The following is a 13,331-nucleotide window of genomic DNA, read 5'->3' on the forward strand; positions in this document are numbered from 1 at the left end:
GTCACTTAGCTTTCTTACTATCTTCGTTCAAAGCCAACCCAGGCAGGGGAGTCTGTCAAACTCTTATCTGTAATTAAACACCAAAAAGCCATAGGGGAATTTTGGCTCAAGCAGTAGAGTACTAGCTTTGGAGGCAGGTGGGCAGGAAAGACAACTGTTCATGGACAGGGTATAACCTCTGGATTCAAGCCCCAGAACCAACACAAACTAAACAAACAAATAGGAAAGAAAAATAACCCCACATATTTTTTGGGACCATTTTTAAGGGAGTACTGGTCTGAGAAGAGGCTCCTTTTGCTGATTATATTTACTGGATCCTGCTTTTTCGGAATCCTTATTGCTCTGGAGAACTCAGGACCAGACTAAAGGAATTGATAACTGTCTCCTGCAAAAAGAGAATTATCTCAGGGGTGAAATATCCATCCATAAGACACTTTAAAATCTCCATGTCTTTGTTTCTTTGCTGTAGAACAATTTTAAAACAACGTTATTTCCTTTTGTTCTATGTTGGCCTTCAAATGGCACATTATTTCTTTTTGTAATACTCTCAACTAGAAGTTTACAGAAAAGTTTTATATGAGTATAGAATACACTCGAAAAAGTCAGGAACAGAGTTTCCTTCAAGCCTTGGGATTCTTTCTTGTACAGCAAAAAGGAAAGCACAAGTTAACATGAACGTTGTCATCCTCTATTTTCATTTCCTCTCCTGGGAGTTTCCACATCCAGTAGCAGTTATTTCCACTAACAATTGATGGTGCTGCCTGAGGTATGATGAAAATTTGCTAGGTTCACTGAAATAACATATGGACACCTTTGGACCTGAGTTAACACGTGTTTCAGAGACAACTTAGTAAAAAGAAAATATGAAATTTATGTTGCTTATAAATACATTATGAATCAGTACCTTGAGTTCAAACTTTGTAATTTCTCTGTATATTAAGGCGAATTTTTAATGGGAAGAAGATTCTCAGGTCATTCTTTTTGTGAGTGTATGTGCTGCGCATTATTTCCCAAGTGTACATGAGTTAACAGTAAGAGAAACAATAGCAATAATAGGAGAAAGAGAAGTTCTGTTTTTAAGTATAAGGGTTCAATACACTATAGAAGACTGTACAAATAAGACAACATTGAAACAATAAAGCCAAGTCCAATATGTAGATTTATGGGAGTGATATACAGAAAGCATTATTCCTAAGTGGAACAAAAAGTATGAGGCCACTCCCTTTCTAAATCACACTTACTACTCATGCAAATTTGTTAAAAGTAGAATGGAAGAATAATTTTTTTCCAATGCAAGTCAGATATAAGAGCATGGACTTAACTGGGGAAAAAGTCCATCTTGAGAGAGCAGGGATTATACTAGCAAAGAACTGTTGGCTAAGATTACATTTCTTTTTCTTTACTTATATATATTTTTTGTTGGTGGTGGTGGTCTTGAACTCTGGGCCTGGGCACTTTCCCTCTGCTATTCAACTCAATGCTCTACCACTTGAGCCACAGTGCCCCTTCCAGTTTTCTTGTAGTTAACTGGAGAAAAGAATCTCTGGGACTTTCCTACCTGGGCTGGCTTTGAAACCCGATCCTCAGATCTCACCGCCTCCCAGTTTAAGATGACATTTCTAACAGTGTACACTCAGTATATGCAATGTGTATATTCATCTACCTTCATGTGAATTCTTGAGTGAAAAATCTTGTATACAGCTTATACGTTACACTCCCAAAAATGTTTGTAGTTTAAAAGTTGATATTACTGGATAAATAAAACTTAAGAATGTGAAGGAGTCTGGGAAGTTCAGTTTGCATCCAGCCTGGGCAGAACACTCTTTGTGACACTACCTATAATTAACCAGCCAAAAGCTGGATTGGAAGAATGACTCAGGTGATGGAATACCAGTCATGAGCAAGACTGATGGATAAGAGCTTGGGGCTTTTGCAAACATACATACAAAAATACACATACACACAAAGGCACTTACATGTGCACACACGAATACACAAATGAAACAACTCTCAGAATATGTAGAAAAGTTAGAAAACAATAGAAAATATGTCCTGAGTAACACTAGAATTAAGTGATAATTTTTAAAATTAGAAAGTCCTCAAGTGAATTACCTTCAAAAAAGTTTTACATAGGTAGGTACCAGAGATAGTAAGAGAATCAAGTAATCATTATTAACGGGATCAGATCCATGGAGGAGTGAATCAGAGACCCCTGCAGGTGCATCTGAAAATGTTCATATCTTGTGTGAAATGTTAGAACATCTTTGAAAATAGTAGATAAACAGTATGAACAGTCATTCTCCTGGATAATATCACTGGAGTAGTTCAGAATTGCTAGTCTGTATCTAGATTAAATAAACCAAGAAACTATGGCAGGGCAATGTGATACAAGGCTAGAATTCTAGCACTCAGACTAAGACAAGAGATTAGAGAGTGCAATTAGATAGCGATAGCTTCCATGAACCAGGTACTATAATTTTGTCTTGATAAAACAAACCATTCAAGAAAGGAATATACAGTTGGAAGATTGGGCTAATTTTGTTATTATGTTTTGAGAAGTCAAGTTTCCTTTTGCAATGCAACTCATATATAATCCCCAGTTGAGTTTTAAATATTCTCTTCATTACTAAACATTCCTAGGTGCAAAATGGCTCATGATTCCCATCCAAAATTTGAAAAAGTAAGTAATCATCATTCAGTTGGATTCCAAAGAAATGATGAAGGATTACAAAAGGTTAAGCCTGGAGAAATAGCAAATTTCATCTGTAAGACTTTGAAGATCTTGCCAAATTAGAATTTAGATTTAAAATAAATATTTTGGTTTTGTTTGTAATTTCATATTCTATAGGATAGTACAAAATTCTTTTTATGTAGATGGTTTAATTGGCAAATTCACAAATGATTCTGGCATTCTATTTGCCCAGAATATTCTTGCAAGAGAGTTATAATTAGAAATTAGTTAATAGATAAATCCAATAGTTCATGTATAAAATGAAAATGTGAATAATGTAGACAGAGTTGCCAACAAATGGATGGTATTAATTTATAAATTTAGAAAAAGAGCAGTTTTTTGAGGCTTTGGTATAACATGGTATGAAGGGAATGATTCTGTGAGATCTTCTTTCTTCTACCTATATGTAACACAAGAAGCAATTTCCTTAATTACATGCCTCTGTATGCAATGAGAAAAATGCTAGGTTTGGGGTTTGTTTTTATTTTTGTTTTGTTTTATTTGTTTGTCCTAGGGCTTGAACTCTGAGCCTGGAAACTGTCTCTGAGCCTGTTTTTGCTCAAGGCTTATGCCCTACCACTTCAACCTCAGTGCCACTTGTGTCTGGCTTTTTCTGAGAAGTTTATTGGAGATACGACTCTAAGGTACCTTCCTGCCTGGGTGGGTTTGGAACTGCAATATTCCAATCTTAGCATCCTGAATATCTATGATAGTTTAAAAAGTATAAATATAAATAATATTTGCAAGTGTTCTGATCTCAAGAATACCAGTGGGGGAAAAATTCATGCAAAAATTCATGCACCAGTTTATTGTGGTGTTCGCTCCAGAACAAGGAGGGCATCATATTAGCAGAGGTTTAGTATTTTTTTCAAAATAGAAATAAGCTATATTTTATGCAACTTATTTTTTAAGTTTAATTTTATTGTCAAAGTGATGTACAGTGGGGTCATAGTAATTGTAAATTAGTGCATAAATAACTTTTCAAACTTGTTACCCCCTCCCTCATTTTTCTTACAGTTTTTCTTCACCCTAATAACCTCACAAGTTGTAATGTACATTTCCAACATGTTGTCTTGTGAGTATTGCTATTGCATTGGTTTGCCCTTTGTCCTTTGTCTCTCCATTTTGTTGTTCCCCTTCCCTTCCCTAATTTAGGTAAATGTATACACAATAAACAGGGTACCAAAATCAAGTACAGCTGGGGATAAACCACAGGAAAGCCCAAAGAAAATAGAAATCACATCGTACATTAAAAAACAACAATCGCAAATAAAAATCTCTGTTTCCATATCTTGGAGTTCATTTTGCTCAACATCAGCTTATATGGTCATATATACACATAACAAAGCCACTGGAAAATAATAGTTTCGTGGACACAATATCATGAAAACAACATGTTAAGTGTTTTTGAAGGTAAAGGTGGAATTAGGATTGGTGAATTCGTGATTCTGATAAAGAAATTTCAAAAGAGTTTAAAAATTATGACAGGTTGTATACTTGTTCAACCACTTGAACTTTACTTTCCACTTTGGAAAGTAGTATGGAAGTTCCTCAAAAGACTCCACATAGATCTCCATTATGACCCAGCAATCCCACTTTTGGGTATTTACACAAATGTTCACAAACAAGACCACACTAAAGCTACCAGTACGACTATGTTTATTGCAGCACTATTTACTGTAGCTAAGATATGGAACCAACCGAGATGCCCCTCAGTAGATGAGTGGATCAAGAAAATGTGGTATATACACACAATGGAATTCTATGCCTCCATCAGAAAGAATGACATTGCCCCATTTGTTGGGAAATGGAAAGATTTGGAAAAAAATTATATTAAGTGAAGTAAGCCAGGTCCAAAGAAATAGGTCCCATAGTTTCCCTTATTTGCAATATCTAGTATATGTATGAGTCAAGCATAAAAGGTCAGATAAGGTGATGTTAGGGAAATGAACCCTAAGATATGTATTCAAATGATTTTTTTCCTTTCATGAGATTGTTTCTAACACATTTATAAGATAGTTTCTTCATTGCTTTGTATGTCCCTCCCCCACAGTATAACCCCTGCTTTCACTGTATTTGATGTCGGTATAATTTGTGGAGGGGAAGGGGAAAAACAAATATCTTAAATTGGGATACAGGTGGACCCATTGCAACAATGAGATGTACAATTCGTTATGCCGCAAATGAACTTTACAACTTTGGTGTGGGGGACGAGGGGGAGCGGGGAGGATTTGGTGGGGGGCAGGGGGAGAATGGGAAGGGATTGGAAGGGGAAACAAAGGAGGAGGCTACAATGCTTAATAAGAAATGTACTCATTATCTTGCCCATGTAATTGTAACCCCTCTGTACAGTATTTTCAAAATAAAAAAGAAAAAAATATGACAGATAAAGTTCAATTGTTCAAACTTTTTAATAACTTAGGCTATTAAGAAAATTTAAAATTGCTTGGGAAAATAGGCTTTCATGCAAAGAAATCCATTGAGACTTAGCTGAGAGGGAGCAATGTGGGTGAAGATGGCTCATTTTCACTCTAAAAAAACCTCAATAACCTTTCTATAAATACTGTAGATTCCTTTGAGAATTGTCCTTACCCAGGAAATATACTCTCACTGTGTGAAACATGGTTCTATTGGAATTTAAATTCAAAGTTCTTAAAAAAAATAAGACATCAAAATTTGTGAATTGACCTTTGATTATCAAACAATAATTCTCTGAAAAAGATAATTTGGGTCAAAATATTTATGGAGAAAGTGCCCTCCACAATGAAAGAATGTATTGGATTTACACTTTTCTGTTTGCAATACTTTCCACAATGTCTTTACACGTGAAGCACTGAAACACAGAAAAACATCAGACTGTATACTTCAAACCAATGATTTCACATTTCTAAGTAGCTCACAAAATATAATATCCTTATTAACATGACATAGTGAAGACTTCCCTTATTACATAAGCCAAAAAGTATTGGGATCAGAAAAGAATTGAGCAGGGTTGGGAAGGTGGCTCGGTGGTAGAGTGCTTGCCTTGCATGCATGAGGCCCTGGGTTCGATTCCTCAGCACCACATAAGCAAAAAGAAAAAAGCCGGAAGTGGTGCAGTGGCTAGAATGCTAGCCTTGAGCTGAAGAGCTGAGGGACAGCGCCCAGGCCCAGAGTTCAGGCCCCACGACCAGATTCCCCCCCCCCCAAAAAAAGAAAAGAATTGAGCAAATTGAAAAGGTAAGAAAAGACGTTCTTAGAAGTCCTAGCTAAGCATATTAGGCTTCAGCAGTGGAGGGAGGCAAAACTTTTTGATATAGATTGTGTTAATATTTTTGGTACCTAAAGTGATTTTACAGAGCCTATCTGGCTCACTACAATTCAGAACAGACTGAATGAGGACATGAAAATAAATTCCACATACAAATAAAAGAGTTTAAAAAGAGAAACCATGAAGATGTTGCAGTGTGGTAGGCCTTATAGTCCTTCAGCTTCACTAGACTTGAAGCCAAGAAGCTGTCATTAATTGGAAATCAGGCAAGAGCTAAGAGGAGGACATCAAAGTAGGACAAAGAAGTATTGTCCATTGTAAGAGACACTGTCATACAAGATATGGGTGATTTAAGTCTGGTCTTCTTCATGCACTTGTTGAGCAAATGCAAGACCACGAGAAAAATAATCTATTGAAGTAATTTTACAAACAATAACTTCACTGTTCCTGATAAGGTATCTAAGGAGAGTATTAAGAGAGAAGATAAAAGTGGAGTATACTTCGGTTTCCTCTAAGCATCTTGTTAGCAAAATATATCTTCGAGTTTAGAAGTGATTGAACCAAAAATTGGTGGAGTACTTATTTTTGTGGGCACTTTAGACACAGGAAGACTTTAAAGGTAAAAGAAAAAAGAAAAACGAATAGCTAAATATTTGTGATCACAGCTACTTGGACTGGTTTTTTGGAGACAAAGTTCTACATTAAAGTGTGTCCTCATTAACATAGATGTTGGGTTTTCATGGCAACCAAATACAAGGGTGAAGTTTAATGGAATTGCTTATACAAGTAAACAGCATGATAGAAAAAAATGGCAAATAATATTTAGAGAATTACTTTGACCAATTACTTGCCAGAACAAAGAAGGAAAGATATAATTCAAAATCACTTGACTTAAAGTATGAAAAAAGAGTAGTGAAGAGAGATGAGAGAAAAGATAGAGGAGTGTTTTGTCTCCAGTGGAGCAATGGGTTCTTGATCTTGTTTCTTCCATTCTATCTTCACAAGAAATCAAGTGTGTCTCAAGACTGGAGTTTCCAGTTCAGACAAAGAAAACTCACAGAAGAAAATATTTGCAGCAGATATAGGTGATTTATAACCTTAGACAATCTATTTAAATCTGTTCAAAATTCTCCCTTACCCCAAACTGCCCTTTTGAAGAGCTTCGTTTGCTTTTCCCAAGAATTCCCTTCATTAACTATTTAAAATTTTGAGAGGTCATATTCATAATCTCTAGAGATTGCTGTTTGGTTGTGATTTTGTGTGTTTTTGTTTGTTGTTGTGTTTTTTTAACTGAATTTCAGAAGTTGGTGCAAGTGTGTTACAATTAAATATGTCCATCTAATTGTCCAATGCTCCTGGATTCGAGTCACTCCTTCTATCATTCTCAACCAACTCCTTCTCCAAGATTTATTTCAAATTTACTACGTCCTTTATCACATGTGTACATTGAGTATTCTAGCTTGACTTGCCTCTTGTTCCATTTTACTTTTTTTCTTTTTTTATTGTGAAAATACGGTACAGAAGGGTTACAATTACATGGGCAAGATAGAGAGTACATTTCTTATCAAGCATTGTAGCCTCCTCCTTTGTTTACCCTTCGCATCACTTCCCATCCTCCCTTTCCCCCCATCTAGTCCTCCCCCGCCCCAAGTTGTAAAGTTCGTTTTTGACATGACAACTTGTACTTCTCATTGTTGCAATAGGTCCACCTGTATCCTTATTTAAACGACTGGTTTTTTCCCCTTCCCCTCCACAAATTATACTGACATCAAATACAATGAAAGCAGGGGTTATACTGTGGGGGAGGGACATACAAAGCAACAAAGAAATAATCTTATAATTGCGTTAGAAACAAATGCATGAAAGAAAAAAAAACATTTAAAATACATATCTTAGGGTTCATTTTCCTAACATCACCTTATCTGACCTTGTCTGCTTGACTCATAAATATACTAGATATTGCAAATAAGGGAATTCATGGGACCTATGTTTCTTTGGGCTTGGCTTACTTCACTTAATATAATTTTTTCCAAGTCTTTCCATTTCCTAACAAATGGAGCAATGTCAATCTTTCTGATGGAGGCTCTTGTTCCATTTTTCATTCATTCTATGTCTTTACAATTATTCCTCTCTGGTTTCAACTTCCTGATAGTCATTCTGTTAAACTGTCTGTTATTACTTTGAAAGGTTTATATACGTTCCATGGAGTTTCAATCTTGCATATACTTGAACTGATGTCAGCTTATATTTCCATATTTCATTCATCTGCAATAACAATTTGCAATACTGGATACATGAAGCACCTAGACATGATTTTATTCTCATCCATTTAGTACATTAATCTTCAGTCAACAAGAAAGTTTAAAAATGGCTTACAATGTCTTTCTAACTACCAGTTTTTATAAATGGCTTTGTACAATGTTTTGCGATTATTTTATTTTACATGGGATACTATTTTCTACTACCTACATGTTTTGCAAAAAGAAGAAAACTACAATTTACCACTATAGAAGAATATGATGGAAATAGAAGACAGATTTTATTTATCACATCTTTGAAGAGTACCTATATTCAAGACTTAAAATCAAATTTCTTACTATGTTAGACAGATAGGGAAAAAGATAAAACAACATATGATAAGGGAACTATTCGTGACTTTTTGAAATGTACCTTATGTGATTAAATTTATTTTATTAACTAATGTTTGGGTTTGAAATATGGGTGGCTGATCTGTTTAACACATTTCTGGAAGGCACCTACTGGACAAGACAAATGGTGGGGGGGTATTATTTCTACACTTTAATGAATGGTTGAACCTGTTTGGCATTAGTGCTAGGTAAACAAATCAACTCTATTGTAATTTGCTCCCTACACATGAAAACCTTGTAATGTCACTAAGTATCATCTACTTGTCAAATGTTATTTTGTTGAATGATTTAAAAAAGTTTGTTTGAAAAGTAATATACTTTCAGGAGATTAAATGTAGGTTATCATTGGTTTGAGAATGACAACATTTTTATATTACCGAACCAAGTTTTACTGAAGTACCAATGTTTTGAAGCACTAATGACCTTCTCAATTAATGTTTTACTGAATTATATTTGAATTCTAAGTCGTTTACCTAGCCTGGGTAGACCAATTATGGATCTATCGTTCCAGGAAATATTTTTTGGCCTACTTACTCTGGACTGAAATTTTTCATTAATCATTAGGGAAGGGGTATTAAAAATAATCTTGTGACATTTGTGATCTTGTTCACTCATATGGGCTGGTCATTTGTAAATTGAAAGTTTGAATTACTGTACTTTTTCTCAGATTTTGTGATATCATCTTTCATTTTAAGTTGCCTTGCACTTCACAATTGCTAACTGCTACTTTTTGTGTCTTAAGGAATTGGGGCCCTGAAATATTACAGGAAATGAGAAATTGAGATGGGTTTTCAATTACTTTTTTTTGGTATGTTGCATGGGCTTAGGTGAGGAGTCTTGCCCTTGTTATCTCATGATGGGGATAACTGGGACATGGGATCCTAGGACCTGTGGGTCCTGCAGAAGAATAATACATCTTAGAAATCATGTCAGAAAAATTTGGGTATAATCAGTAGGAATGCTTCAGAAATATGGAGAAAAACAGTTTGGAACCAGCGAGTTAAAACAATAAAGAGAACAGCAGAGTAAAATCCCTTATAGATTAGAAGAAAACAACAAATTTTTTTACCATGTGAATTCAAAAGACCAAGAACACTTAGAACTTATCACAAGTTTATACCAAAGACATTGCATTGATACTTTTTATACCCTAATATATATTCTAAACCTATTTATTTATGTTCCAATCTATTTATTGGCATAAATATCAATTTATTTGTCAAATTATCAATTAATTTTAGTAAGATTTACTGTGTGAAATATAAAATCAGCACATATAAATATAAAATATATAACTATATATAATATAAGTAAATGTTTTGCATTGTTCTGTTATGGTTAGGGTATCAAAAGCAACTCTGTTTTAAAGTATTATTTCATTATCTGTATCTCAGTGTTTGGTAGAGTTAGACCTAATGCTTTATCATTTGTAGATGTACAGCCTAGAGGCAAGAGGAAACACTGTGATTAAATATTATCAATTTAAGGCCTAATATCTAGGAGAAATATATGGACTTCTCCTGGATCTATGGAAATATTTGGTGATAGAAAGTCAGTAGTGTGAGTTCCTGCCTGGTTGGATGGTAGACAGGCCAGGACACTAGGTAATCATGCATATGAACAATTTTTTCATCTTCTTGACTTTAGCTACTTTTGAAATGGTAGGTATAATAAACAATTACATTTTTATAAAATACCTTCTAGTCTGAACAGTTCTGTCTGAACTGTTCATCTCTCTATGATCCCTTGTAACATTTTAGTTTTGTTCCAGTAAGACAATCTATGCTGTCAGGGTAAGATATTCTGGTTGGTCAGTTCCTACAATGAAGAAGGGTAAAGGGTCAGGTAGACATTTGTGCCAGTCAGACCTCATTTGGGAAGTTTTGAGCTGCAGAAATTTAGAAGTAGCTCTTAAGCGAGGCTTATATTAAACCCATTAGCTACACAAAGGTAACTCAGTTGATATATAAGTACTTGAAAAGCCATCACCTTTTTTTTGGGGGGGGGTCTGGTCATGGGGCTTGAATTCTGGGCCTGGGCGCTGTCCCTCAGCTGTTCAGCTCAAGGCTAGCCCTCTACCACTTGAGCCACAGTGCCACAGGCTCCCAGCCCTAAATTATCCTGATTAATTTTCAGATAGAATCTGGATTCCTACTGTGTATGATCATGGGCACAGTCCATTTGATGTTATTCTTCCTGGAAATTAGAATAACACGTGCCTGGCATAGTGTATAGATCTTTCTGTCCAGTCTGGGCTTTATCCACTAGCCTCACAACAGTAGACTCCCATATAGTCAGGATTTTCATAAGCTTATCATAACTGGCTTTTAAAAAATCTTTTCATTTCCTGCATGTTCTTGAATACTGAATTAATTTGTGTTTTCTTGTGTTGTTTTGTTTCATTTGAATGTATGTGTTGACTTATTCCTCACTTTTCCTTTTCTTTCACTCACATTCTTACCTAAAATGCTGAGAAACCAATTCTTCTTTCTCAAGATAGTCAAGGTGAACATTATTTGGTCCAAAAGAATTTAAGTAATATTTAAACACCTTCATATCTATGAATGGTATACGAATGCTAAGCGCTGAGAAGGGTCTTCTTATTTTCACAGGCGTCTTTGGCATAAACAGACAGATCATGAATTATATGAAGATAATAAAACTACAGATGCCTGCCAGGAGGAGAGAAATCTATTACTAATTGTTTGATAGAGGCTTCCCTTCTCGTGAAAGAAATATGCTGCTGGATGCAGGAATTCACAAAATCATATTGCTAGGAAGAACCTAAACAATCTCCTAACACTACAGAGTTGAGGGAAATGAACTGACCTCCTGCATAACTTACTTTTAGGTCAAATAAATTCAGGCTTCCAAGAGAGTAGACTTTAGAGAAACATGATGAGTTGTATGTAAATAGGTGCTTAGCTGATTTTGTCAATTGGTGAACTAATACAGGGAAAGTACAGCAAGGTAAAAATATAAAGAACTCTACATTGAAATACTCATTTGTATGTGTGTGTGTGTGTGTGTGTGTGTGTGTGTGTGTGTGTGTGTGTGTGTGTGCACGTGCCTGTCACACACGTGCATGTGCATGTGCTCATGCATGCATTCATCATTCCTGAGGCTTGATAGTGCCTGGGCACTATCCTTAAGCTTCTGTGCCCAAGGATAGTGGTCTACCACTTTGAACAGTGGTCTTTAGATCTCAGCCTCCTGAGTAGCTAGCTAAGCTGATTCAGCCTCTGAGTAGCTAGCTAAATTCTTCTTGTACTCTATGGTTCATTGCTCTTTTATTCTTTCCTGAGGTAATCACAAGCCTAAGTCATAATATGTCTAATTGCTTTAAAAATACTATTACTGCTTGGCAGCAGGGGCTCCAATCTGTACTCTGAACTACTTAGGAGGCTTGAGAACAGAAACCTGGCCAAATTTTAGTGGACTATCTTCTCAATCTATAGCTGGGTGCATTGGATCATTTCCACCATCCTGCAGTATCTAGAGACTAACATTGGAAGGACTGCAGGATTAAGGCCAGCTAAGGTAGGAAGCTAGAAAGTTGGTGTGCAACTCTGATGCCATTGATGATGGGAAGGCTAAAAGGACAGATCAGATGCATGTTCTTGTGGAAAGGGGAACACTTATCCTAAAATTTACCACTGATATGACCCCAGCCTAGCAAGAACTATACCCCAAATTGAAATCCCCATAATTGCCCACAACCAAAATAGGTATATACATTAACATCCAAAAACGTATTACAATCTGTTCTTTGCTCAAATGTAATCTTTATCTGATTATCATATGATGTGAAAGAATAGTTTCTTTATTAACTTATGATATATTTTAAAAGACCTAGCAAATACTTTCTCACGTATTAAGTGAAAAGAAATGGCAAATTGCCTCATTCCTTAAATATTTCACTACCACTAAAAATTCATCTAATGATTATTATAGTAATATATTCTGATTTGTTACTTTATTTTGTAACAGTTTTTTAAACTTTTGGCTTCTCTGCTGAAGTTTAAGTATTCAAATAGTATCATCAAAGTATATTCCTCGGGTACTTGGGGAAGTTTTTTACAAGGTTTTTAACCGATGGCTTCTACAAATTCTTAATTGGTATATTATTTGGTTTATTTTTAATTTCAATTTAATTTCATTGCAAAGGTAATGTACAGAGGGGTTACAGTTACATAAGTAAGGTAATGAGTACATTTTTTATGGAAAAAAAATTGTTATCTACTCCATCGATTTTTTTTTTTGTACACTCAAACAACTACTGATGCTTTTGCTGTTGCTATTGATCAATGGATACTTTTGCTTTCTTTGTTCATGCATTTTTTTATTATAAAATTGATATACGGTGGGTTTACAGTTACTTAAATCAACTAAAGAGTACACTTCATTTTATTTTCTATATTTCAAATTTTGAACTTAATTATTTTCTTTTTTTTTGGGTAATTCTTTTTTCAGAGTTGTAGGATTAGTTAATTTAATTTTGCATGATTTTTACACATGTAAATTATTCAGACACATATATGTTGCTTTAATAATATTTAACATGTGAATTTCTAAGATTATTTTCTTAATTTTATATGATTGGTGAATTTAAATAAATTTATTTTCTTAAAGTTCTAAACATTTTCCAGTTATATTTTTCAAGAAGCACAATCTTTATTAAGAAAGGCTTCATTTACCTGGT

The sequence above is a fragment of the Dipodomys spectabilis genome, unplaced genomic scaffold, assembly GCF_019054845.1.
Source record: "Dipodomys spectabilis isolate Male_0828 unplaced genomic scaffold, ASM1905484v1 ptg000359l, whole genome shotgun sequence".
In the NCBI taxonomy this organism is placed as follows: domain Eukaryota; kingdom Metazoa; phylum Chordata; class Mammalia; order Rodentia; family Heteromyidae; genus Dipodomys; species Dipodomys spectabilis.